We start from the raw sequence: 26,437 nt of genomic DNA on the forward strand, positions 1-26,437 counted from the left end.
AACCTCATCTCTACTAAGAAATTACAAAATGAGCCGGGCGTGGTGGTGGGTGCCTGTAATCCCAGCTACTTGGGAGGCTGAGGCAGGAGAATCGGTTGAACCCAGGGGGTGGAGGTTGCAGTGAACTGAGATCACGCCATTGCACTCCAGCTGGGCAACAAGAGTGAAACTCCGTCTCAAAAACAAACAAACAAACAAACAAAAACTGAGTTCCTAGCCATGATGGAAAGGGACCTTGAGCACACCTCATTATCCTCCTTTTTGAGTTTAGGCACAACAACCAACCAGCATTAATGTTAGAATAGAGATCATAAGGCTGATAAAAAACAGACTCTTTGTGGCTTTAAGATACCAAATCATAAACAAGACCTAGGTCCAGGTCAGGCATGAGTTATATTATGGCTGAAGGCCACCAGTGTTGCTAAACAGGTCATATTGTGGCTGACTCTGACATCCTTATTTTAACTTAAACATCCCTTTCTGTTAACTCCAAGTGTTTAGACAAAGTTTCGTTCCTTTAACTAATTGCCGATTCAAGGATCTCTGAATTCACCTATGACTTGTAAGCCCCCTGCTTTGAGATATCCTGCCTTTTGGGGCAAAACCAATGTATACCTTCCGTATATTGATTTATGTCTTTGCCTGTTACTCCTGCCTCCCTGAAATGTACAAAACCAAACTGTAATCTAACCACCTTGGGCACACTTTCTCAGGACTCCTTGAGACTGTGTTTCCCTAGGCTATGGTCACTCAGACTGGATCAGAATAAACCTTGTTAAAATATTTTACAGGGTTTGATTTTCCCATTAACAAAACAAAGCAGCCAGACACGGTGGTTCACACCTGTAATCTCAGCACTTTGGGAGGCTGAGGCAGGAGGATTGCTCGAGTCCAGGAGTTTGAGGCTGCAGTGAGCTATAATTGTACCACTACTTCAGCCTGGGTGACAGAGTGAGACCCCATCTCATTATATATACATATATATAATTAACTAAAATATATATAATTAAAATATATAATTATATATATAAATTATATATAATATATATAATTAAAGATATCTCAGAGTATGCTTAAGCTAAGCAATATAATAATAAATTAAAAATAAATAAAACTAAGCAAGAGGAGGCATTGAGAAGACCAAGATGACAAAGGACTATGATCCAAGGAGTATGATTAACTTGAACGTTTGCACACAAAGTCCAAAAGGAAAAATAAAATGAGAAGGAACATGAGAAGGCAGGGAAAACACATTCTTCGAGCTTATAGTCATGCCTGTTCCTGCCTCTCCTCATCCCACACAGTAGGTTGATATTTGGAAGACCAGTTTTTCTTCTTAGCCCTTAGGCCTCCTTCCCGCTGCCCCTCCCTGGCTCCAAGAAAGAGACCCAAGCTCGGCCGATGTGGAGGTGGGGAAGGTTTGGTGGTGCAAAGACGAATTGGCAGGTGTAAGCATCCCCTTTCCTCCCCTTCCCACAACTTGCTAGATGTACAGCCTCAGGCCTCTGCTGCTTCTTGAGGAAAATGTGGGAATTCATCTTCTCCGAGGCCCCTCCTAGCTGCCCCACACTCTGACTTGAAACGGCTCAGGCCGCCTTAACCCCAATCAACTTTCTCTGGGCCCAGCAAGTGCCAGGCCCTGAATGTGGCTGCCATAGTCAGTCATGTGAGCTGTTGGTAGGGACCGCCCTCATTTTCATGTGGACAGGTTGTTCTTTCAAAGGTGACCTCAAGTGGCCTAAAACCTGGAGAAGAATCCAAGGAAGGTTAATTTTTTCTCAGGAAGCTGCCCTTTAGACCGTTTCAACCCTCTTTTTGACATTTCAGCATTTCCAATGCCAACTGGAGACCAGTTGACACCAAGGGGGGAATTTCTGAAGGGGTGTAGTCAATTTTGAAAATTCCAAACAAAACTCAGAGAAGAGGGAGCCAAGGGTTGTAGGTTGCAGGGAAGAGAGTAAAAAGCCTGTTTTGTTTTAACTCCATTTAAGTACTTGGCTTCTTTCAAATAAATACCAGGAATAGCACTTGCCAGAATTCAACTTCAATAGCACATATGTGTGAGTTTCAGCCCAAAGTGTTGTACTGGAAAGGCTGGCAACTCATCTACCAGCCAGTGAGCGATTTCCCTCACCGGGATGTGTAGAAGACTGACTGCCATTATTTACATTACAGCAGGGACACTTTCCCATTCTGTTGCACTTGGGAAATAAGGAGCTGGAAATCTTTTAATTAAACAACTTGTTTTGGTGACTACCTCAGTGGAACCAGCACTGAGGGGAGGGTGTGGTGGAAGGTGGGGCTTCGCAGGCGGCACCCTGGCCAGTGGGCTCAGCGGTGTGGCTGGCAGAGTTTCCTTCTTGAACCTGCAAAATGACTTGGCTTCAAAGTCACCTCAGTGAAAGTCAATTTGCTCTGGTGGAATTGAATTCAGAGATTAGAGGCACAACTGTCTCATGGAAATTTACAGGTGATACATGCTCTACAGGAGGGCAACGCTCTTTCTTTTTTAGCATCCCCACTCAGTTTAGAATAACAAGCAACATTAGCTACGGGGGAAAATAAATAAGTTCAGGAATGCAAAGTACTTTTCCTAATTTACTTGGAAAGAACCTCTTTTCAGTATATAAATCAGGCCCTGTTGGTTGTTTTTTTTTTTTTCCATTTAAAAAATTACAAAAACCAAATGTATCATTTGAAAAAAAATACAACTATTAAGTATGTGTTGCTTTTAATTAATCAACTCAAGTCTTCAAAGCTATTAGCAAACAAAATGTGCATATATAATAGTACATTTCAGCAAGAGTGTAACAAACATGCCATCTGTTTACAGTAACTTGATGCGAGTCCTACATATGCTGGCACACAAGGCGATGACCCGAGAGCTGCGCTGGCTGGAATTTGCACCATTCGGACCCTGCAATTTTTAGGAAGTGTGAGAAGTCATGCAGGCTTGGTGGCCTTTAGAGAGACTTTAAATAGCCCTCCCCAAGCCAGCAGAGATGGCATTTGCAACCTGGCCTGAGGTGTAAAGAACTGCCTACAGAGGGCCGCCTGCCAGCAAGCTCACACACATACACACACCCCCTGCGTACACTTGGCACGGCCAGTGGTGCTGGGTCCGTCTCAGTGAAAAGCCCTTAGTGCTCTGCTTGATTCTTTTATGAAAACAGCACTGGGTATCACCAGGGGAGGTCCCAAAGCTGCTTAAGTGGGATCAAACAAAGGTTCCAGGAGGATGTGCTCTTCAGAACGCAGGTTTCCCAAAGAAAAGGGAGGAAATTCAGTGGCTGAATAGTTTGGGAGGTGCTGCAACTGGTCTGCTCCTCTAGAAAATGCATGATATTCATACACTAGCTCAGTGGACAGCCTGCAGCAAGGGACTCTGCTTAACTTTGTTTATAAAATAAAAATGCTCTTGATGGGGGGTGGGGAGGGAGGATGGGAGAGTTTCCTGATCTGGAGAAACCACTCCCTAAAAAATGGCCAGAGGAGCACCCACACAGAAATCCCATCCTCCTTCTTCCTGCTTTGGTGAGGAAACAGGCACAGGGGAATGTACATGATGTGGCGTCTGGGAAGACTGGAGCCCCTACCCAGTGCTTCGCTGGTAAAAGTCTTGAGGATGAAAATTGCCCACTTGAGACCAACAGGCAGCTGGGGGCCCTACCTTCCATGCTTGGTTCAGCCCTGACTGGGAGAGCTTTCTGCAAAACTTCATTCAGAAGCTTGGTCTGGAGGTGAGGAGGGTCCTGTTTGAGCTCTCTGTTGATGACCAGCTCTTCCCAATTGACCAGGACTCTCCCAGGGTTAGCACTCAAAGTCCTGAATTCCAGGAATCCCCTCACACCTGGGCAAACCCGGACATTTGGTCACCTTAGCTCTCTTAGAAAAAAGACAAAGCATTCAATCCAATCTAGTTTTTAAAGCAATAAATAAGAACTAGAAGTCTGTCCACAGGAGCTGCACAACGTTGCCTTTAACCTGGGTAATTCACCCTTTGCTTATTTTTCTTGTTTTTTTAATCTGTTTCCTGGTAGTAAATCTCAGAGAAGAAAATGTACTGTGGGTTTGCCTGGGGCTGGGTGGGGTGTGGTAGCTGGTGACAGCTGGCTCAGAAGCCAGGGAAATCTCTTAAGGTGAGAGAAGCTGGCTGCACCCTGGGGCCTGTGGAAAGAAAGAGCAGGCCAGCTGATCTGGGCCCTGAGTGGCCCCCTTCCCCAGAGGCTGCTTAGCCCAGCCCTCTTCCACAGGGCTTCAGCCTGCAAGGGCCTTTCCCTGCTCCCTTCACTTCAAACCTTCTTCCCCGCAATGCATTGGAGTGGATTAATTCCATGCTTTGCACTGTTTCATGTTGGGGAGGGAGCACAGCTCTGGGAAAAACATTAAAATGTGTTATTGGCTCTTGTCACACCACACTTCTTTTCTTGAGGCTTCTCTTCTTCCATCTTTGCCTTCTATCATTTTTATTTTTCTTTCTTTTCTACGACTCAATTTTAAGTCCCACTGCCATCAAGCCCAAGTGCCACTACCGCCCCCTTGTGTTTTCTTGATGGAAGAACGCAGCCCCAGGGCTGCCCACACACCTGGAGAAAACTGTAGGGGTGGAAAGCGGTGATACCTTTGCTTTCCCATCATAAGGGTCACAGCTGACACTCCTATAAGAGAAGACAGGTTAACAAGAGGAAAGTGTAACAAATTTACTTGAATCAAAGATTTACATAACACAAGAGCCTTCACAAATGAAGACCCGAAGACCCAGAAAAAAACATCTATTTGTATGCTTAGGTTCCACAAAGAATGGACAGCTGTGTCAAAATGTGAATGGTTAAGGGGTATGATCTAATGGTGATAGACTGAGGCAGGGAAACCCAGCAAGGTCTGTCCAGATTCTTTTTGGCCTCTCTCTGCAGCCTTTCTCCCCCTGTATGGGGCAGGATACTTCTGGAAAGAGAAAGGGGAGAAGGGAAAGAGTGACCTTTTCAGGCTTGATGGCTTGCTTTGGGGGAAAGGGGTCCTAATTTGATGACCCACTTTGGAGAAGAGGAATTGTGGTTTCTATGATTTGCTTCGGGTGGAGAAAGAGGACAGTAGAAGGTCAGAGGACAGACTGCTTTTGACGCCACATCTGAGACCTTCCAATCTCCTTTAGTTCAAAGTACTCAGCATGCCAACTCACCATACTTTGGGGTAATGTTTTCTTTGAGCCCCAACAGAACCAAAGACTGGATGTATGAACAGTTGTGAATAGCCGGAATGCCGATTAATTAAATAGGGTTGGCAGGCCAGGCGTGGTGGCTCGTGCCTGTAATCCCAGCACTTCGGGAGGCTGAGGAGGATAAGGTTGGCAGGCCAGGCGTGGTGGCTCGTGCCTGTAATCCCAGCACTTCGGGAGGCTGAGGAGGATAGGGTTGGCAGGCCAGGCGTGGTGGCTCGTGCCTGTAATCCCAGCACTTCGGGAGGCTGAGGAGGATAGGGTTGGCAGGCCAGGCGTGGTAGCTCGTGCCTGTAATCCCAGCACTTCGGGAGGCTGAGGAGGATAGGGTTGGCAGGCCAGGCATGGTAGCTCGTGCCTGTAAACCCAGCACTTCGGGAGGCTGAGGAAGATAAGGTTGGCAGGCCAGGCGTGGTGGCTCGTGCCTGTAATCCCAGCACTTCGGGAGGCTGAGGAGGATAGGGTTGGCAGGCCAGGCGTGGTGGCTACATGCCTGTAATCTACTTTGGACCCCTCAGCCCTGGCCCATCCTCCACTCAGCCTGCCATCCTGGTGGTCCTCTTCTCCCAAAGACATCCACCAATTCCAGCCTCAGCCCTGAAATCCCTTCCACCCCACTATGGCAGACCCAGGGAAAGCCCCATGGCTCTCAGCTCAGCATCCATGCAACGTGGGATGTGAAGGCAGCCCAGGATCATTCCACCCAGGGCCTCTCTCTGTAGTGAGAGTACATTTGGCACGGCTGCCTCAGGTGGGATACATGCACTTCGGAAGACTGAGGAGGATAGGGTTGCTTGAGCTCAGGAGTTCAAGACCAGCCCGGGTAACACAGTGAGACCTATCTCTACAAAACATAAAATATTAGCTGGGCATGGGGGACTGCTCCTGCAGTCCCAGCTACTTAGGAGGCTGAGGCAGGAGAATCACTTCAGTCCAGGAGGTCGATGCTGTAGCGAACAATGATCATACTACTGCGTTCTAGCCGGGCAACAGAGCAAGACTCTATCTCAAAAATAAATAAACAGGGTGGGCAAAGGAAACACATGCCAACTTAGGTGATATTCAGGCCTGGTGGCCTCAATAGCATCTGGGAAGCCAGACGGTCTTGGGTAACTGAGGAATTCCAAGAGAGAGCACCTTGATCTTGTCTAGGTACAGTGAGCCAGAGAGGGTCCTTATCTTCACCTTTGATAAGTACATAAGGGCAGGGACTGTGCCTGTCTCAATATTGGATTTTTAATCCTTAGCACAGCACCTAGTCCATATTTACTGAGAACTGTATGAGAGTCAGATTTATATTATAATTACATTATTAGTAATTACACATGAACAGAGAACACTATCGTGTTTTTACTATGTGCAGGGCACTCTTCTAAATATTTTATATGTATTATGTTACCTATTTGTCGCAAGCACCCTATAAACTCTCTCTCCCATTTTACAGACAAGGAAAGTAAGGCCGAGAATACGTAACTCACCCAGGGGAACTGGCAGAGTCAGGATTGTTTGAATCCAGGCTGTCTGGTTCCTGAGCTCTCTCATGGACTCTTCCATTAAATGTCTCTCATTAATATGCGTCTATATTTTGTCACAATGCAAGAGCATCTGCTGTTAGCAAAATAAAATGCACGGTTTTTTCTTTTGTTTTGTTTTGTTTTTTTTTTGAGATGGAGTTTTGCTCTTATTGCTCAGTCTGGAATGCAGTGGTGTGATCTCAGCTCGCTGCAACCTCCATTTTCCATGTTCAAGCGATTTTCGTGCCTTAGTCTCCCAAGTATCTGGGATTATAGGCGTCCATCACCAAGCCCAGCTAATTTTTGTATTTTTAATAGAGATGGGGTTTCACCACGTTGGCCAGGCTGGTCTCGAACTCCTGACCTCAGGTGATCCACCCTCCTTGGCCTCCCAAAGTGCTGGGATTACAGGAGTGAGCCACAGCACCTGGCCAAAATGCACTTTTTAATCTAGAAAAATGATACATTATGGTTTACACTTGAGTACTCAAAACTAGCCAGAGTTTTTAATTATTCTTAACTGCTAAATACCACCATCAAATAATGCATATGTATATCATTTAAATTAAACTAAATTTGGCCTGAGGTCGCCCTCGTACTGTGAGTCCCTATATAATGAACTGTGACCTAACTTAGTACATAAGCAAACTGAAAGCCTAACTTAGGAGTGTATTTTTGTAACATCTAGCTGAGTCTCAGCCAATCACAGGCTGCCAACTGATCAGACAGATCATGCCCAGATAAGGCAAACCCGGAGCTGTAACCAATGAGTGGATTCTGTATCCCATTTCCACTTTCTGTCTGTAGATGCCCCAGCGTAAGGACAGCAGCTGTAGGAGCCTCTAAGGGTCCTGAAGACTGCCTGATTCTCGAATCATTCTTTGCGCAAATAAACTCTGTTAAATTTAATTTGTCAGAAGTTTTTTCTTTTAACGAGGTAAAGGACAATGTTTTGATAAGTATTAACACACAGTTCTTCTTTTTTTTTCTTTTTTCTTTTCTTTTTTTTTTTTTTTTTTTTTTTTTTTGAGACGGAGTCTCGCTCTGTCACCCAGGCTAGAATGCAGTGGTGCGATCTCGGCTCACTGCAAACTCCGCCTCCCAGGTTCACCCCATTCTCCTGCCTCAGCCTCCCAAGTAGCTGGGACTACAGGCGCCCGCCACCACGCCCGGCTAAATTTTTTTTGTATTTTAGTAGAGACGGGGGTTTCACCATGTTAGCCAGGATGGTCTCGATCTCCTGACCTTGTGATCCGCCCACCTCGGCCTCCCAAAGTGCTGGGATTACAGGCTTGAGCCACCACACCTGGCCAACACACATTTCTTTTATCTTTCTAAGAGCCACGCCTTTTACCTAGCTGGCCCCAGACCAATTTGCCTTGGAAAAAGGGATGTGCAGGACTTTGGGATCTGGTGAATTACAGTGTGAATGCAGAGAAAGACAAGAGAGCATTTAGATTCTGATGTGAGAAAGATAATTAAGATTCTTTTTCCAATTAATCTCCCACCCCCAACACCTTAACATAGCAAGGCCAATCCTGACTAACCCAGCTCACACAGTTCTCCTGCTGGGGAGAGTAGATGTAGTATCAGGTGAAAGCTTGAGATGTGTCTCCAGGTGATAGAAGGGGAGAAACTCGACTCTTCTGGCCCAAGGGAATTGTGAACAGGCTTGGAGAAGGAGGTAGACCAGAATGGGTTGTGTGTGCCCAGATTTGGGCCTTATTTGTCTTTGGCTCAAGTAGAGGGGAAGGAAAAAGCCACGGGCAGAGGAGGGGCTCTTCTAAACCAAGATGCTCCTTAGGATATTGAAAATCTCTCTGGATCAGTTCTCAGACCTGCACAGCTCAACCTGGGAGGCAGCCGTGCCAAATGTCCTCTCACTACAGAGAGAGGCCCTGGGTGGAATGATCCTGGGCTGCCTTCACATCCCACGTTGCATGGATGCTGAGCTGAGAGCCATGGGGCTTTCCCCGGGCCTGCCGTGGTGGGGTGGAAGGGATTTCAGGGCTGAGACTGGAATTGGTGGAGGTCTTTGGGGGCAGAGGACCACCAGGATGGCAGGCTGAGTACAGGATGGGCCAGGGCTGAGGGGTCTAAAGTAGTGAGGACTGAGTTAATTTGGGGGGCATCGGGGTAAGCCAGTATGTCACCCAAGCAGTGTCCAAACCAAGAAAGACCAGATAATAGTTTACACTAGTTATAGAATTCAGCCGTGAATGCCAGCGAAGCAAGCAGCCACTCACACCCCCAGACATCTAGGCAGTGTCCACAGGAGAGAAGCTGGAGTAGATTGAAGCTATAGGAGAGCCGGAGGACTTTTAGCTAAGAGGTACTGACACTTCCTAAAACATTGCGTGCATCATCAGAGTGGATTTCTTTTGATTTATTTATTATTTATTATTTATTTTTATAGAGATGAGGTCTCACTATGTTGCCCAGTCTGGTCTTGAACTCCTGGTCTTACGCAATCCTCCTGCCTCAGTCTCCCAACGTGCTGGGATTATAGGCACGAGCCACTGTGCCTGGTCAGATTTAGTTTTAAACTGGTTTGGTCATTTGGTTAAAATGTTTTAAAGTATAAGAATCATGGGAAGGAGATTTCTTATGATTACTCATAAACAAAATAAAAAATTCTGTATTCTCTGTGTATAGGTGAAAGCTTGCAACCCCACTGTGATAGATACATCCAGGCAAATACATTGAGGATCATGTCCATATTGATTATTCAGTTTTCACTCTGAGTTGTATTTTTATTCCCCCAGTTATTTGCTTTGCTAGCTTCCTGAAGGTGGTAGCTGTCTATACTGCAGACAGAAGTTGCGGCAAGGGGCCATCGGATTGTCACATGAACAGGCCAAATAATTACAATATAATTACAAATAATTACAATGAGTAGTTTGCTGACTACTCATGGGCCTCAGCTGCTTCATGTATGTAGCAATCCAAGTAGTTCAAATGTCTTATTTATTTAATTTATTTTGAGAAGCCTTTCAAAGTTGAGTTATAATTCATGCATCATGCAATTCACTCTTTCAAAGTGAACAATTCAGTAGTTTTTAGTATATTCACAAAATTGTGCAATCATCACCACTATCTAATTTAAGAACATTTTTGTCTCCTCAAAAAGAAACCCTGTAATTCAGGTGTTCCCAACCCATGGGCTGTGGACTGGTACCAGTTTATGGCCTGTTAGGAACTGGGCCACACAGCAGGAGTTGAGTGGTGACAAGCAAGTATTACCTCCTGAGCTCTGCCTCCTGTCACATCAGCAGCAGCATTACATTCTCATGGGGGCTCAACCCTATTTGAACTATGCATGCGAGGAATCTCGGTCGTACACTCCTTATGATAATCTAACAAATGCCTGATGGTCTGAGGTGGAACAGTTTCATCCCCAAACCATCTCCTCCCCGTCCCTCACCTCTGTCCCTTGGAGAAACTGTCTTCCATGAAATGGGTCCCTGGTGTCAAAAAGGTTGTGGAAAAAACTGGTCCCTGGTGACAAAAAGGTTGCTGTAGCCATCAGCAGTAACTCCTCATTCCCCTCATTTCCTAGTCCCTACCACCACTAATCTACTTTCTATCTCTGAAGATTTGCCTATTCTGGACTTTTCATCTAAATGGAATCATGTTTGTTGGTGTCTGGCTTGTTTTGGCTAGCATAATGTCTTCCAGGTTCCTTCACATTATGGCTTACATCACAATTATATTCCTTTTTATGGCTAATGAATATTCCATTATATGGATATACCACATTTTGTTTATCCATTCATCAATCATCAGACAATTGAGTTGTTTTCACTTTTATCTGGCTATTATGAATAATGCTGCTATGAACATTGGTGTGGAAGATTTTGTGCAGACATGAAGTTTCAGTTTTCTGGGTATACACGCAGTAGTGGAAATGCTGGGTCATACATCTATGTTTAATGTTTTGAGGAGCCACCAACCTATTTTTCAAAGTTGCTGTGCGATTTGACATTCTCACTAATGGTATACAGGGGTTCGAATTTCTCCACGTCCTTGCCAACACTTGTCATTGTCCATCTTTTTGATGACAACCATCCTATCAGGTGTGAAGTCGTATTTTATGTTAGTTATCTTTTTTTGGTTTCCAATAATTAACTTTTTGGGAGGTTTGCAGACACCTTGGTAAGGTGCAGGTCTTCACTAATTCCCTCTCTGGTTACTTGGGTAATATTTGTGCCCTGTCACACTCTGTATGACAGATGTGTGACCAAACCTTACTCTGTTAATAACTTTACTTTTTAATTGAACTTTTACCCGTCACAGGCTGAGGGACAGGTTATATAGCTGATTCTGAGTTAATTATAACTGCCATTATTTTTTTATTTGCAGTGCCTGAGCAAGCAATAAAACAGCAAGTTAAGTCACATTTGCAATGGGACCGTGACTCAATTAGTGTTTTTGAATAATAGGCAATAGTAATTAAAGTCATGGCAATTGCAGTAGCAGTATTATGTGGTAGCCTGGCTTCAGCAAAGGCTATTTTACAACATGTCCGGAGAGAAGGCAGAAGGGAGACAGAACATGCTAGGTGGAAGCCCTCTCCTTCTTGTCCCTTGCAAACTGGGAATGGAAGTTCTTGAGAATATCTTCCACAACTTTTCAACATCACTTTATCAGCTTCTATGTCAGAAGCTCAACATTCAACGTAAAACTCATAGGTCCTGCAAGGTAATATTTCTAGTCGAGTTTACCTTGTCTGTGAAAAGCCAGACTCCTGAGACTGAATGCCATATGCAAACATTGACATGCACTTGGACAACAGAATAGGCAGGGGAAAATTAACAGCCCTTTCGTTATTGGCTTTGTAAACCCAAACCTATAAAATTTCTTCCAGTCAGGGAGTGAATATGCCCATCTAAAGGATAAGAAGACTGAGGCACAGTGTGGTCATGGAACTAGGGTATGATCCTTCCAAGAGGGGCCTGGGTGAGCATCTGGTTCTCGTTTTAGATTTCAGCTGCTCATATCACCACCTCTCCCAAACTGCAAGTACCAAAACTGTTGCCTGCAGCCTCATATTTTATGCTGATAATAACAAAATTTCTTTGGAGAGAAAAGAAAATTTTAATACAAAAATGAGACATTATGACCGTCAGGCTCAAGAAAGGCTACAAAAGAGAGGGAACTCAGATTAGTGTTCTAAGTGCTGTTAAAATGGACATGAAACCATCCTTGAAAGTGAGGAGAGGTTCAGAGACAGACCGATTATGTCTAAAGACCGTCCCCTTGCTCCTACCCCAACCTCCTCACAATTCTAGTTGCCCAGAAGCCCAGTCCTTGTCCCAGCTCAGGCAATAGAGTGGTTTGTCTAAGCATGCTTCTCTGGGCCACTTATGGATACTTCCTCTCCAGTTTGCAATAATTCTGTGTGGAACCTCAAGGTCCACAGAAAGGCCCAATGGTGGTCACTTTGCCATGACATCAGTGAAACTTACATACAAGGTGTTGCAGGTTGGGTCCATAGGAAGCACAGGAAGAATAGCTTGCAGGAAGTTGTTGAGGAATGCTCTCAGAATGGACACTGACAGGGAAAGGGCAGGAAACAGGACTGAAGGAAGAGGGTAAGGGTGAGTAATAGTGTGAGTAAAGACATAGAGACAGGAATAAAATCAATCTGTTTGATCACGGTGTAGGATGACGTCAGAGCAACAGGATAAAAGCCTGCAAAAGGATATTGAGGCAAGATAGTTGGAGATGATATCAAGAGCCAGGGTAAAGTTCTGATCCAATAAAGAATGCTGAACAAGAGAGGAATCTAAATGCCAAGAGTGAACAGGAATGTTGAAGCCATGGGAAACTCTAAGGAGGAAGACCTGAGGAGATATAGGTCAGAAAAAGGCAAGCTCTTTGGATTAGCTCCAAATGAGAGATGGAAGTTGGGAGGTTAAGGGTTAGTCAGATCAGATATTTCTAAATAAGTATGCATTGTGCACTTATCATTCCTTTATATCTTCCTGGGGTTTAAAAAGATTATTCTTCTTTTGACTTTTAGGACTCCTACTTTTCAATTTAAGATTAGAAATTTTTCAGGTTGGAACTGATGAAACTCAAAACATGCCACCCCCAAATATGGCACCTTAGCATATTAATTATTTTTTTGTTGTTGAGACAGGTCTAACTCTGTCACTTAGGATGCGGAGCACAATCACAGCTCACTGCAGCCTCAATCTCCAGGGCTTAGATAATCCTCCCACCTCAGCCTCCCAAGTAGCTAGGACTACAAGTGTGCACCAGCAAACCTGGCTAGCTTTAATTTTTTTTGTTTGTTTGGTTTTTTGTTTTTTGTAGAAATGGTGCCTTGCTATGTCTCCCAGGTGGTCTCAAACTCCTGGGCTCAAGCAATCCTCCCACTTCAGCCAAAGTGTTGGCATCACAGGCATGAGTCATTGCACCCAGCTCACATATTGAATATTTTAAACTCATGTAATTTGAGAACATGGCAGACGCAGGAAGACTGGAGTAAAACAGATTATAAGACACTCCTGTGAGTGGTGCCTTCCCTATGCCCAGGGAGAAGGAACATCCTGTCTCCAAAGACAAGGAGACACAGAAGAATCGGAGCAAACAGGTCTTGCTAAGTTCCCCCAGTTTATTACTGTTAGCTTATACTCCTTGCCCTATTCTATTTCTCCATGACTATCTATTCTTCATCAAACCTACTGTGAAAAAGTACTTAGGTTTAGCTGATTCTTTAGGGCTTCATTTCCTTATAAAGGCTCCTGTGTTATGAAGATTAATTTGTATGCTTGTCTCTTGTTCGTCTGTCTTTTGTTACAAGGGCCCAGCCAATGAACCTAAGATGAGTAGAGGAAAAGGTATTTTTCCTTCCATAAAGAGCGATCCTATAATTACTGAAAGAAAGGTCATGAATGCCCTGCACTGTGGGCTGGAAGGGGAGAGGATGAAGTGAATTTTCAAACATTTTCCTTGAAGGCAGAAAAATTTCACTGGCTCCTTATAAAGAATTAACAATCCTCAGTGTTCTCTTAGAGACCCCACTCTCTTCCACTGTAACAGCAAATTTTTATTTATTTGGTAGGGCAGCCATAACAAAATACCACAGAATGGGAGGCTTAAACAACAAAAGTTAATTTTCTTACAGTTCTGGAGGTCAGAAGTTCAAGATCAAGGTATCCATAGGGTGGTTTCTGCTGAGGATTGTAGACGGCTGCCTCCTCACATGGCCTTTTGTCTGCGTGTGGCGGGGGGAGGGGGGGAGGGAGAGAAACAGAGAGAGAGAGAGAGAGAGAGAGAGAGAAAGAAAGAAAGAGAGAGATCTGGGGTTTCTTCCTCTTTTTCTGAGGACCCCAGTCCTATTGGATTAGGGCTTCACGCTAATGACCTCATTTAATCTCCTTAAAGGCCCTATCTTCAAATATAATCTCATTAGAGGTTAGGACTTCAACGTATGAATTTGTGAGGAGACACAATTCAGTCTGTAACAACAAATAACTCAATTCATGAGCCAGACATCTCTGATCATCTCAGAACCAGCCCTTGCTTGTTCTAAGCTTTCTAAGTCTTTCTAATTGACCATCACCATTATTTATTGCCCCTAAATCATTGTGTCAGAGCAAAGGTGATTCTTACCTTAGTAGTCCTTTATATTTTCTGAGGAAACAAAATGGTAGAAGAATTTCCTTACCATCCTCACTTTTATGGTACTCAGGGCTTAAATAAAGTTCATTATCACGAACGAAGAGGACTATAAACTATTTTGGTTGGTCATGTCTATAAACTTTTGATCATACAACCCTGATGTATGTATTTATAAGTTTATAAATTATATACACACACATATGCATATATATAGTGTGTATCTCTCTTCCTCCATACACACATACACACACACACACATAAATGGATGAAAAGAGTCAAACTCTGTAAAATATTTGAAAAGATTTATTCTGAGCCAAACGTGAGTGACTATGGCCAATAACAAAGACCTCAGAAGGTCCTGGTAACATGTGCCCCTGGTGGTTGGGATGCAGCTTGGTTTCATGCATTTTAGGGGGTCATGAAACATCAATGAAATACATTTGAGAAATACATTGCTGTCCAGAAAGGCATAATGCAGAGTGGGGGTGGGGTGTAGTGTTTCTAAGCTATAGGTAAATTTAAACTTTTTTCTAGTTGACAATTAGTTGAGCTTGTCTAAAGATCTAGGATCAATAGAAAGGAAATGTTCAGATTGTGGAGACCAAAGTTCTTTTGAAGTCTCATAGTGGCTGTCCTTAGAGACAATAGATGACAAATGTTTCTTATTCAGACCTTTGAAAGGTACTAGACTCTCAGTTAATCTCTACAGTATTGGGAGGGCCTGGGAGAAAAAGATCTAGCTATATTAATAGAGATTCTTTACAGATGCATTTTTCCCCACAAAGGACAGCTTTGCAGGGCCATTTCAAAATATGGCAAAGAAACATGTTTGGGGGTAAAATATTTTGGTTTTCTTCCTCGTCATGTAATGTTATGCCAGTCAGATTGGAAAGTAAGTCACAATATATAGGGTTAAATAAAACTCACCTGATGAGAATTTGTGGTTTGTGGGGCATGACTCCCCACACCCCTTAGATATTTGAACAAGATAAGAAAAAGTCATATCTTAGTCCTTGGACTGTGTGGGTCCACTTATATTCACATATTTTTAAAACCAAATGCGGATTGAAAATACATTATTTGAAAGATGCAAAATGCGTGTATATAGAGGTCTGGCTCTTCATGTAGGAGGAGTTCCAGTCTGGAGGGCTGACTGCTGGACTTGAGTGTGCACAGATTTTGACATATGCTGGGGACTTGAAATTGTAACAGTTAAAGAAAGAGGAAAGAAACACAAAACTCAACAGTCAAAGATGGGTTTATTTTGGAGAATAAACCTGAGAGGGGCTTCTGGCTGATTTTGGTCAGGAGTACTCTCTCTTACAGACTGAGTATTTATTGGTGAGACAGCTTATCAGAAGCTTGGAATGTTTCTGTGTGTGGGAGAAGTTTACGGAGGGGTTGGAATGTCTCCGGCTGGAGGGGAGGTTATCTTGGGGCTGGCATGTCTCTTGTCAGGGAGGGGTTTACCTTATGGTTGGAATGTTTCTGGTCAGAGGCGTTGTTTGTGGTTTATGGTCATGCGGACTTTAGCCATTAGGCTGATGCCCTTTGGATTTAGGCGGTTTTTTATCAAGGGGAATTTTAGAATGGCGGTGCTTGTCCAAGATGGCAATGCCCCTGCTCTGTCAATTCAGACCCTATATTATAGAAAGGATGAGGAGTGGCATGTTCTTTCTGGCTACTTCCTGCTGACAAGGGGATAGAGAGTTTTCTGGTCTCAGATTGCCTGCAGGGAAGTAATGCCATCTGTAGATGTTTTTGGGTAGTTGTCTGTGAAATGACCATGATCCTGTCAGTTAAAAATCTTTGAAAAAGGTTAATTAGGCAGGGTAAGAACATTAGTCCCAGCCACATTATTAGGAGAGGGCCCAGGAATGGGATGACCCATGCTATGATTTTGTTCCCAAACCAAGATTCTATTTGGTTGTTTTGGTATTCCCTTAGATTTTTAGCCCTTTCTTTAAGTTTTTCAGCAGCATCTCTTACTAGGCCTGATTGGTTGATATAGAAACAACATTCCTCATCCAATAAGAGGCATAGGCACATGATTGGAAAGGCCCATGTGTTATTTTCTGTTATAACCATTATTCCTGCGATGAGGATAATAATTAAGCAAAATGCTACAGTAACTGAGATTCTCTGTCTGATATTCTACCCTTAGGGTGCTAGAGTATATAGTCCTACTGCAAATAGTAGACTGAGTAAAGCAATTTTCACAAGGGTGGTGTAGTAAATAATTTCCATTAGAAGTTTTAATATTTGGCTTAAAAGGAGAGGTAGCAATGACAAAAGTAGGGGTGAAACTGAGTAAGATGAGTTACTCACTTAATTACTTATTTTTTATGATTTTCAGCTTAAGATTTCCTATTTCTTTACATTGATATTTAGAATGTTCATTTGGGGTGTCAGAGGTTACTTCCTCAGCTTTCCAGGCTTTGACTTGAGTGCAATGTATCCAGGAGTTGATTCCTATAACAGATACCATCTCAATTACCCTCAGTGCCATGGACTCACTAGACGTGGGGGTGAAGGATTCTGGGCACTCTCAGTTATTAGTTGTCAGCACCAGCAGTGAAGAGATTTCCTCCTGTGATGGTCAGGGGGCTTAGAGGCAGCGCCTGCTGAAACAGTTAGTTTTCAGTTCATAGGGCTTTAGGAAAGCACAGCTTATTTTGGAAACTTGTAGCCAGAAGAAAATAGAATTTAATTTAAACTGTAGAAAATAATAAACATTGAAAAACATTAGGCAACACTAGAATTTAACAACACTTGTGCTATAGTTTTTGAGACATAATTTTCTCTCTCCAGTTTCCCATTTTAATTAAAAGACAAATCATGATAGGACTGGTTTGCTTTATTATACTTGGTTTAATTATTTGCATACAGTACAGCAAGAATAATTATTTGTTACATAGGCCTTTTAAACTGGCTTTGATGGAACTTTGTTCTGTAGAAGGAATCTGAGATAAGACCTTTTTAAAGCCAAGCTCAGACATGGATTTGTACCATCAAATGCCTATGAGTTGGGTGAATTTCTCTCCTCTTGAGGTTCCAAGATAACTTGGGGTTCCTGGCCTGTTCAGAAAGTGACATTGTTTACTTACCACAGATCAGAAATGCTGTACAAGGACTGTGTACACAGAATATGAGGCCAGTTTCCGGGGGCTTTATTGGCTTCATAAGGCAAGTTTGGTTCCTTAAAGGAAAGCACACCATTCCAGTCAAAGCCTTGGTAAAAATAACCAGTTTTTCCAATTGTGGCCTGTTACAAAAGAAAACAGATTCTTATTGTACTTATGCAAATAACTATGTTGCCATAACTTAAGAATACTCACAGTTTCCAATTTCCAGAGAAAATCAGGTAGAGAGAAACAAGTATGCTCCAAATTTTGTTCATGGGAGTATACTAAATTGTTAAAAGCTATCAATAGCTCAAAAGAAAAGTTTCTTTGGTTTTGAAAAGCAAAACAAATGATTAGCTATATTTTAAGCTAAATGTCAAAAAGATCACTCCAGTCTCCTGTTAGTTCACTTCATGCAGTTAATTCCTGTCCTGCTTGATATTAATGAACATTTTAGCTCTTCAAGACTCCTGAACATTCTTCTCTATTCCGATGTCACAATCGCCAAAGTTAACAGAAATCTGCATCCAAGAGCACTTGTAAGAGCTTTATAGCTGATTATAAAACGACCTTTTAAAGAGGACCAAAACTTGACAACAATTGTTTATGGATGACAAAAAGTTTTAGGGTAGCCATAAAGTCACAATTGACAAGGATATCTGTTACCTTTGTGGCACACAGTAATTTAAACATAACAAGTATAATTATTACTGATAACATACACTAAGATATATCAGAATTATAGGAGTCTCCGTCTCCTATAACTTTGAAACACATACCAATAATATATTTATACAAATATAGCCCAAAAAACACCATTTTATATTTGACAATGTTTCCTATTATGACTTTATACCAAATAAGCCAAACTTTACCTTTATATTAGTGGGCTATTAATGTTAAATACAATTTTAATAAAACCTTGTAGACACATTTACCCAATTTTAATATTGGACCGTTAAGGTAAGATGTTTATGAACCCTTTTTAACGCTTTATAACTTTTGTTAAAGAGCAGGTTAGTGCTTTAAGTGAAATCCGTTTTGCTTTTACTTTAATGTTCAATTTACAGAAAAACTAGATGATACCCCTTCAACTTTAGCCGATACATTTACACACAGCATTTCCTTTACAATTAACCTAAAACTTTCTTAAAGCTTCATTTTTATTTTATTCAACCTAGAACAATTCTTTAACCTTTTAATCTAGGTAAAAATCCACGTTCTCGTGCCTCCTTGTATAATACTTTGCCAAAAGTATACGCAAACTGTTTTCTCAATAGTCTTACATGCATGTTACATTGTTAACTTTTAGCAACCTTTAGTTTTGTTGGTAAGTTTGGGATTTTAATTATGTACTAGGTGTAGAGCCTAGGACCTTGACAGAAGTGCAGGTAAGGTCCGACTCATTCCAGCATTTAACTCCATGTGTTCTAGGTCTCACCTAGCTGCAAACCAGCCAAGTTGTAGAGCTAACAGTTATAGTGGCATTTTATAAAGCATTCAGGAAGCCTAATCACTTTTAAATTGTGTAACATTTCTTGCATAAATTCCCTTTTGTAAAATGTTTCCTGATTTACACAGACAATTCCTGACATGCCTCAACTTTCTGACTTGTAAATATCCCTCTCTTTAAACAACCAGTTAATTTACTTTAGGGTAAGAATTTACCATATAAGATTCTTTTCATATAAATTCTCTTTTTTTATTTTAAAGATAACAGTCCTTTCCCCAAACAAGCTTCCTTCATGTCTATGGGCTAGGCTGCCTAAGGACACAAGATTAGAAGTTAGAGTATTTCACTAAATAGTTCAAGATGTAGCTATCTTTACTAAACCAATATTAATATTTCATTTATTTAAAAATTACATAAGCAAAGATTATTCTGTTTGGGTTGAGTTATAGTTTTGTAGCCTCTATGCCAAATTTTGACAATTTATAGTATTTGGCAGAGGTAAGTATGAAATTGCTTGATCAATAAATGCAAACAAAAACTATATGCTGGCAACTCTTAAGACATTTCTAATCTTACAGTACCAGTAAGTTTTAAAGATTAAAGTCACGTGAACTGAAAGGTTTCACAGCTTTTACTTTTCCCTTAAAAATATTTGGTTTAAGCACTTATTTTTCTTAGGCCAATTAATTAGAGCCTTTTTAATAGACACTGCACACATAACACATATATAGCCACACAGACACCCAGAAGAAGATCCAGTAGTTATAAGATTGTTTTTTTCTAATTTCCCAATTGGATTATTGGCCTTCGGATGAGACCCTTTGAGAACAGGGCTAGGAAAACAGTTTCCAGGGCCTAATAAACAAGTATAACTGGAAGACAAAGGCAGATTTGGGGAGGTACTTATCCACCTCCAATTCCAGGGATTCCATGAGGAAAACAGATTTTTCCCAAAATGGGATTTGTGGTGCCTTTTCTGTTTTCCCAAGGAGTTCCAGGCCACCAGAAGTCATTTTCGGGTTCTTCATACACTCACCAAGAGTGGCAAGGCAGAGTGGAGAAAAGTAATTGAGTTGACCGGGAAAACCTTTTCCAAGAAAACATGATTTATGAAGAGAAAAACCTAAAGGCCTTTGAATATACTCATAGCTTCAATCTGCAACAAATCAGACATGGAGAAAGGGACATGAACATGAGCAAAGCCTTCAACCCCAGCTGCTTCCCAGAGAGGGAGAATGGCAGAGGTGGTTTGAGCAGTTTTTAAATGGGTAACAGATGGAGAAGTAGGAGTGGAGTTTGGGGCTGAAGGCTTGGGGGCAGGAGGGGCCACCAGGGTGGAGGGTTCAGATGGACGAGGAGAGGATGCAGAGGGGTGAGAATACAGAGGGGGGTCATGTGCAGGATCAAAAGGAGTTTTGGAGGAGGGAGAGACCCAGGGGGGGTTTTCATTAAGAAGAAAGATTTCATGAGGGGTGCAAGCTTGACACAGAGAAGGTTGGGATCTAAGGTAGAAGTAGAAGAAAGCCTGAATATAGAAAACCTCTTGCCATTTGCCATTCCTGGTTATAAAGTTGTTAAGGTTCCTGAGAATTTGAAAGTCAAAGGTGCCATTTTTGCGCCATCAGCTGACATTATCTAATTTGTATTGGGGCCAGGTCATATTCCAATAAAAAACTAAATGCCCAAGCCAAACTTGCAAGGTTGTGAAGGGACAGCCCAGTGGGAAGGATGTAGGAATGTGGGATTGTTTGGCACCTATGTGGACTGGTGAGAAGAAGCTGAGGGTGTCTGTTTTTGTTCTAGGCATCCCCAGACAAAGGACAGAGACCTGGAATCCCCTTTCTAAAAAGGACACTCAAACTAAGAAGGAACTGGGCATTCCCAAGATTTTCTCTAGCTTAGCCCCATTGGTCCTCTGAGGACCAGGGCAGCAGAACTTATTTTTCCCAGGTACCACTAGAAAGCCAGGGGAGGGCAGATCTTACCAGTCAGCTGGATTAGTGTCTGATGTTGGATGTTCTGGCTGGAACTGGCAAAGGGCCTCTAGGACTGGAGCCACATGAGGGAGGGAGGGAGGGGGAGAGGGTGAGTGAGTGAGCGCTAGAAGAGTGAGAGAGAGAGAAAAGAGAGGATGAGGGAGGAGGAAGGGAGAGAGTGAAATACCTGTTGTGGGTGGTCAGAGGTGGATTGCTGAGACCTGAGGGTTTTGAGGGCTCACTGGAGAGTAACCCCAGCCCGAGTCTCACAGTCCCCTTCAGGTTAGTTGTCCTCCTCATACAAATTGCTCGAAAAGTGAAGTGAGAGCCAAGACAGGGTGGGTGACCAGAGACTCTCAGGATCCAGCAGGATGAGCAGCTGCTGTCCACTGCTTCCAGGGTTGCAAGAAGCCTCTACCCCCAACACCCATCCCGGGTTTCGGCACCCAATATAAGAGTTAAAGAAAGAGGAAAGAAACACAAAAAGCAGCTCAACAGTCAAAGACAGGTGTATTTTGGAGAATAAACTTGAGAGGGGCTTCTGGCCAATTTTGGTCAGGAACACTCTCTCTTACAATCTAAGAGTATTTACTGGGGAGAGAGCTTTCCGGCTGGTGGGGAGGTTACCTTGGGGCTGGCATGTCTCTGGTTGGGGAGGGGTTTATCTTATGGCTGGAATGTTTCTGGTTGGAGATGTTATTTGTGGTTTATGGTCATGCTGACCTTAGTCATTAGGCTGATGCCCTTTGGATTTAGGCGGTTTTTAATCAAGTGGAACTTTAGAATGGTGGTGCTTGTCCAAGATGGCAATGCTCTTGCTCTGTCAGAAACCAATCCTTCAAGAATATTAAAGGACCACTGTATATCATGTAGTCTTGCTAGAATGTCATATTGCATTGTAAAATAGACATAAAATACTAAAAAGTAAAGAAAATGCAAGTAAAGGTTCTGGCTGCTATTGTCTATAGAGCACAGGCTTATAGGGCACCTGGAGTGAGGGTTCTGGATCCCAGGCGCGAGGATTGTTAAAATGAGTCTTCAGAAGCAAACCTCTGGTGACTCTTAAAGCAAATCATGGGTCAGCCAACTGTGGTAAAATTAAATTCAGAGTGGATTATCGAGGTGTCCTGCTTGCCTGGATGGCTACATGAATACAGCCCTGGAGCAGGCAGAAGAGTATATAATGGACAACTGAAGAATAAGCATGGGGCTGCAATTAGCCACAGAAACCATGTGTTCTACATTGGTGCACAGAAGAAAAGGATGTGATGACACCAAGAGAACAATGCTTTTCATACATGGATTTAGTTTTTATGGAACCTTTTTCCCTTTTTTGCTTCTTTTGTGATATAATTTGTCCAGGTTTTTATAATAGTTGGTGAGTTTTCACTGACATGTAAGATAAATGTATACAACTGAGGATTGAATTATGAAGTATTCTTTCACATTTAAGTTTCCCTCATTTTCTTTTACCTTGTGCCAATGTACAGAATGCTAAAATAATTTTTTATAGAAAGACAAACTAAAAGTAAAAATAAATGTAACTTAAAAATAAAGCAAGGCCAGGAGTGGTGGCTCATGACTGTAATCTCAGCACTTTGGGAAGCTGAGGCAGGCAGATGACTTGAGCCCAAGAGTTCGAGATCACATGGGCAACATGGCAAAACCCCATTGCTACAAAAAATGCAAAAATTATCCAGGCATGCTGAAGTGCGCTTGTAGTCTCAGTTACTCGGGAGGCTGAGGTGGGAGGATCACCTGGGCCTGGGTTGTGGTGAGCTGTGATGGTGCCATTGCACTGCAGCCTGAGAAACGGAGTGAGATCCTATCTCAATAAATAAATAAATAAATAAATAAATAAATAAATAAATAAATAACAATAAAGTGAAATGACAATTTCTTCCTACACTTCACTCTGAAGACCAGTGTGCTGGAAGGTGGCTTTGCTCAGGGTGTAGGGGGAAAATCCTAATGAATCTGGAGCCACTGATTTTAGGTCCTGGTTGTCCACTTATCCATTGTATCATCTCCCCTGAGTTTCTTAGTTTCAGCAAAATAACGGATCTAGGAACCCCCAGGTAGCCGCAACAGGCTAAGATTCCTGACTGAGCTTTGCTCTATCTTGGAACCAAATCTATTTTGGTGAATATACAAAAATCATTGTGCCTTCCAGCAGCCCTAATAGAGGGAGGGCAGGCAGGGAAAAAAGTACAGTTGATGCTTCCTATATTAACTCTAGGCAGAGGGTCAAGGCTTTGATTTTTATCTTTGAAGAACCTTATTTAGCATTCAAAGCCAAAGATTGCCCTTTAGTTATGAAAATGTCTCAGTAGCTACTTGTCACCAGTCATTAAAGACTATTAGAAAAGGAGAGGAGAGTGAAATTTTTATTTACTTGCAAATGATCCAGGCTCCAGCATATTTAGAATGCAAACCCAGGTTGCCATCCAGTCACTTAGATATGAATTAAACCTTCTATCTAACAGCCAGTGTATTTGAAGCACCCTCCCCGGGGTAATAGGGTTTTATCTGAGGAGCCCTTTGGGAGAAAAAGGGAAAAGTCCAGGTCCTGAGAATAAAGCTTCTATTGCTATGCTAATGTGCCCTGAGCAGGTGTGAGTGGTAAGTTCTCCGCTCAGGCTTCCTCTGTACCAAGTTTGGGATACTTGTGGGGTGAAACGCCACACTCAAACAGATGTAAATATGAACTTGTGCTAAAGATTTTACTTAAACTGGTGAGGTGTAACAATCAGGTCAAAGGAAAAGTTTAAAAAAAAAAGCATTAACTCCCCCGAGTACAGGAACGTTGAAATTAATGTGCAAAAGGCCCCCCCACCAGATTATTTTACATTAGGAGAGAAAAGTCAATGGAATCTCTATCAGATAGGACAGAATTTACACGTCTATAGCCAAGAATTATTTTGCATTGTCATTAGTCTGACACAATCATAGATTCGTAAAATAGGTCCTAGACAATCAGATAACCCAGAGAGGGGTCCTCTAGAACCTAGGCAATACATAGATTTTCAATGAAGCACAAATTTGTCCCCATTGCTTAACCCCAGGGGCTAATGTGAAGGGTGCCCACTCGCGTTGTGCAGTGCAGGAGCTGGTGGGCCTATTTTATTTTCACAGTTCCTCATCTCTCCTCCCGTCATTTCCTTTGGTGTATTTGTTACCAGGGAGGGGTCCTGATCCAGACCCCAAGAGACGGTTCTTGGATCTCATGCAAGAAAGTCTCTGGGGAGAGTCCACAGAGTAAAGTGAAAGCAAGTTTATTTAAAAAGTAAAGGAATAAAGAGTGGCTACTCCATAGGCAGAGCGGCTCTGAGGGATGCTGGTTGTCTGTATTTATGGTTATTTCTTGATTGTATGCTAAATAAGGGGTGGATTATTCATCAGTTTTCTGGGAAAGCGGCGGTAGGGGGGGTTAGTTGGGAGGTGGGTGGCAACTCCTGAAACTGAGGGTTCTTTCCTTCACTTTTTAGACCATATAGGGTAACTTCCTGACCTTGTCATGGCATTTATAAACTGTCAAGGCACTGATAGTGTCTTTTAGCATGCTAATGTATTGTAATTAGCATATAATGTGGGACGACCAGAGGTTACTTTCACTGCCATCTTGGTTTTGGTGGGATTTGGCTGGTTTCTTTACCACAAACTGTTTATCAGCAAGGTCTTTGTGACCTGTACCTTGTACCAACCTTCTGTCTCATCCTGTGACTTAGAATGCCTAACCTCCTGGGAATGCAACCCAGTAGGTCTCAGCCTCATTTTACCCAGCCCCTATTCATGATGGAGTCACTCTGGCTCAAATGCCTCTGACGTCTAGAAGCTCTGGCTTGAAGTGCAGCCCTCAAGCAGAGCACCCACAGAGATGAACTCCTCTAAACGCCCAACATTTATAATATGCTTAGTTCCCTTAGTTCCTACTACTCTTGTGATAGCTGGGCAGAGACTGGAGAAGAAGGAAGATGTCTGTCACTCTTTTTACATTTCTATGGATGACCTCTTCTCTTTTGGGTACTGTATGAGGAGGCTGGGGTGAAGAAGAGATTAAAGGAAGGAAAAATAAGTTTCCTTTCCCCTTCATCGTTCTTAGTGAGATGGCGCTTTGTAACAAAAGACAGAATAAAAGAAAAACAAGCAGAAGTTTATTAACATGTCTGCCTCATGTGTACATTGGAGATACCCAGGAAGAAATAAGTACTTCTCAAAGATGTTACTTTGAGTTCAGGTTTAAATACCATCCTTATCTGAAACAAAAAAAGATGGGTGTGGGCAAAGCTAGTTGTGGGGAGGTATCCAGAAAAGCATGGTGTATTAGGCCATTCTCATATTGCTATTTAAAAAAAAACCCGACACTGGGTAATTTATAAAGAAAAGAGGTTTAATTGGCTCAAAGTTCTGCAGGCTATACAGGAAGCATGGTGCTGGCATCTGCTCAGTTTCTGAGGAGGCTTCGGGAAACTTCCATTCAGGGTTGAGGCAAAGGGGAAGCAAGCATTTCACATGGCCTGAGCAGGAGCCAGAGAGGTGCAGAGGTGCCACGCACTTTCCAACCACCAGATCTCATAAGCACTCACTCACTATCACAGGAGCAGTATCATGTAAATGGTGCTAAACCATTCATGAGAAATATACCCCTATAATCCAGTCATCTCCCACTAGACCCCACCTCCAATGTTGGAGATTACAATTTAACATGTGATTTTAGGGGGACACAGATCCAAACCATTTCACATGGTAAATAAGAAAAAGTTTGTTATACGGATTTGTCAATAAGTTTGTTATGCAGATTTGCCTTCTCTGTTCAGAGTTTCCAGTGATTGAGAGTCATTCTTCTCTTCCTAATATAGAGTGGGAGACAACCTTAAATACGGAGATTTCCATCCTAGCATGCTGGCATGTGCTTGTAGTCCTAGTTACTTGGGAGATGAGAGCACGACTTGATCCCAGGAGATGGTGACCAATCTGCGCAACACAGTAATACCTTGTTTCTAAAAACAACAAAAAGAACAACAACAAGAAAACAGTCAACACAAATGGAGATTTCCTTCATAGATGTAAATTTCCTTACAATGAGTAACTTTTACTGTGTCAGAACTTCTCCTGGGTCTGCAGTTTCTTAAAATAATTAGCTCAAAATAATCCTTATGCCAAAGAGGTATACTTTGGAGTGGCATATTCTGGAGTGGCATATTCCGGTCTCCAACAACAGTATGGTGCAAAGTTCAGACTGGGCAACCAGCTGAGATGTGCCTACAGAGCTTTGGGATGCTTGGCCAGAAACTATGTCCAAATCTTATGCTTTTTAACTACTTCGTTCAGCCAATTTGCACAGGGTAGGGTAGAGAGAGTGTCCAGTAGAGAAAGCAGAAGAGGAAAAGGTCCAAGACTAAAATGAGAGGCTTTGGGAACGTGTTTCTTTCCATGTAATGCTGAGGACGGTTGAATCCATGCCAACCAAGCTGCAAAGTAAACTTGAATAAAACAATATGCCACAAAATTAGTGCTCTCAA

At 42.5% G+C, this 26,437-nt stretch overlaps 1 long non-coding RNA gene and 1 pseudogene across 2 annotated transcripts in view; both read left to right on the forward strand.

Moving 5' to 3' along the window:
• Positions 1–26,437, forward strand: part of LOC141409035 (uncharacterized) — a 183,575-nt gene that overhangs the window by 113,646 nt on the left and 43,492 nt on the right. The gene's annotated exons all lie outside the window — the stretch shown is intronic.
• On the forward strand, positions 21,742–22,184 carry LOC102115197 (U6 snRNA-associated Sm-like protein LSm6 pseudogene; annotated as a pseudogene).

Source organism: Macaca fascicularis, chromosome 18 (assembly GCF_037993035.2).
Source record: "Macaca fascicularis isolate 582-1 chromosome 18, T2T-MFA8v1.1".
Taxonomy (NCBI): Eukaryota; Metazoa; Chordata; class Mammalia; order Primates; family Cercopithecidae; genus Macaca; species Macaca fascicularis.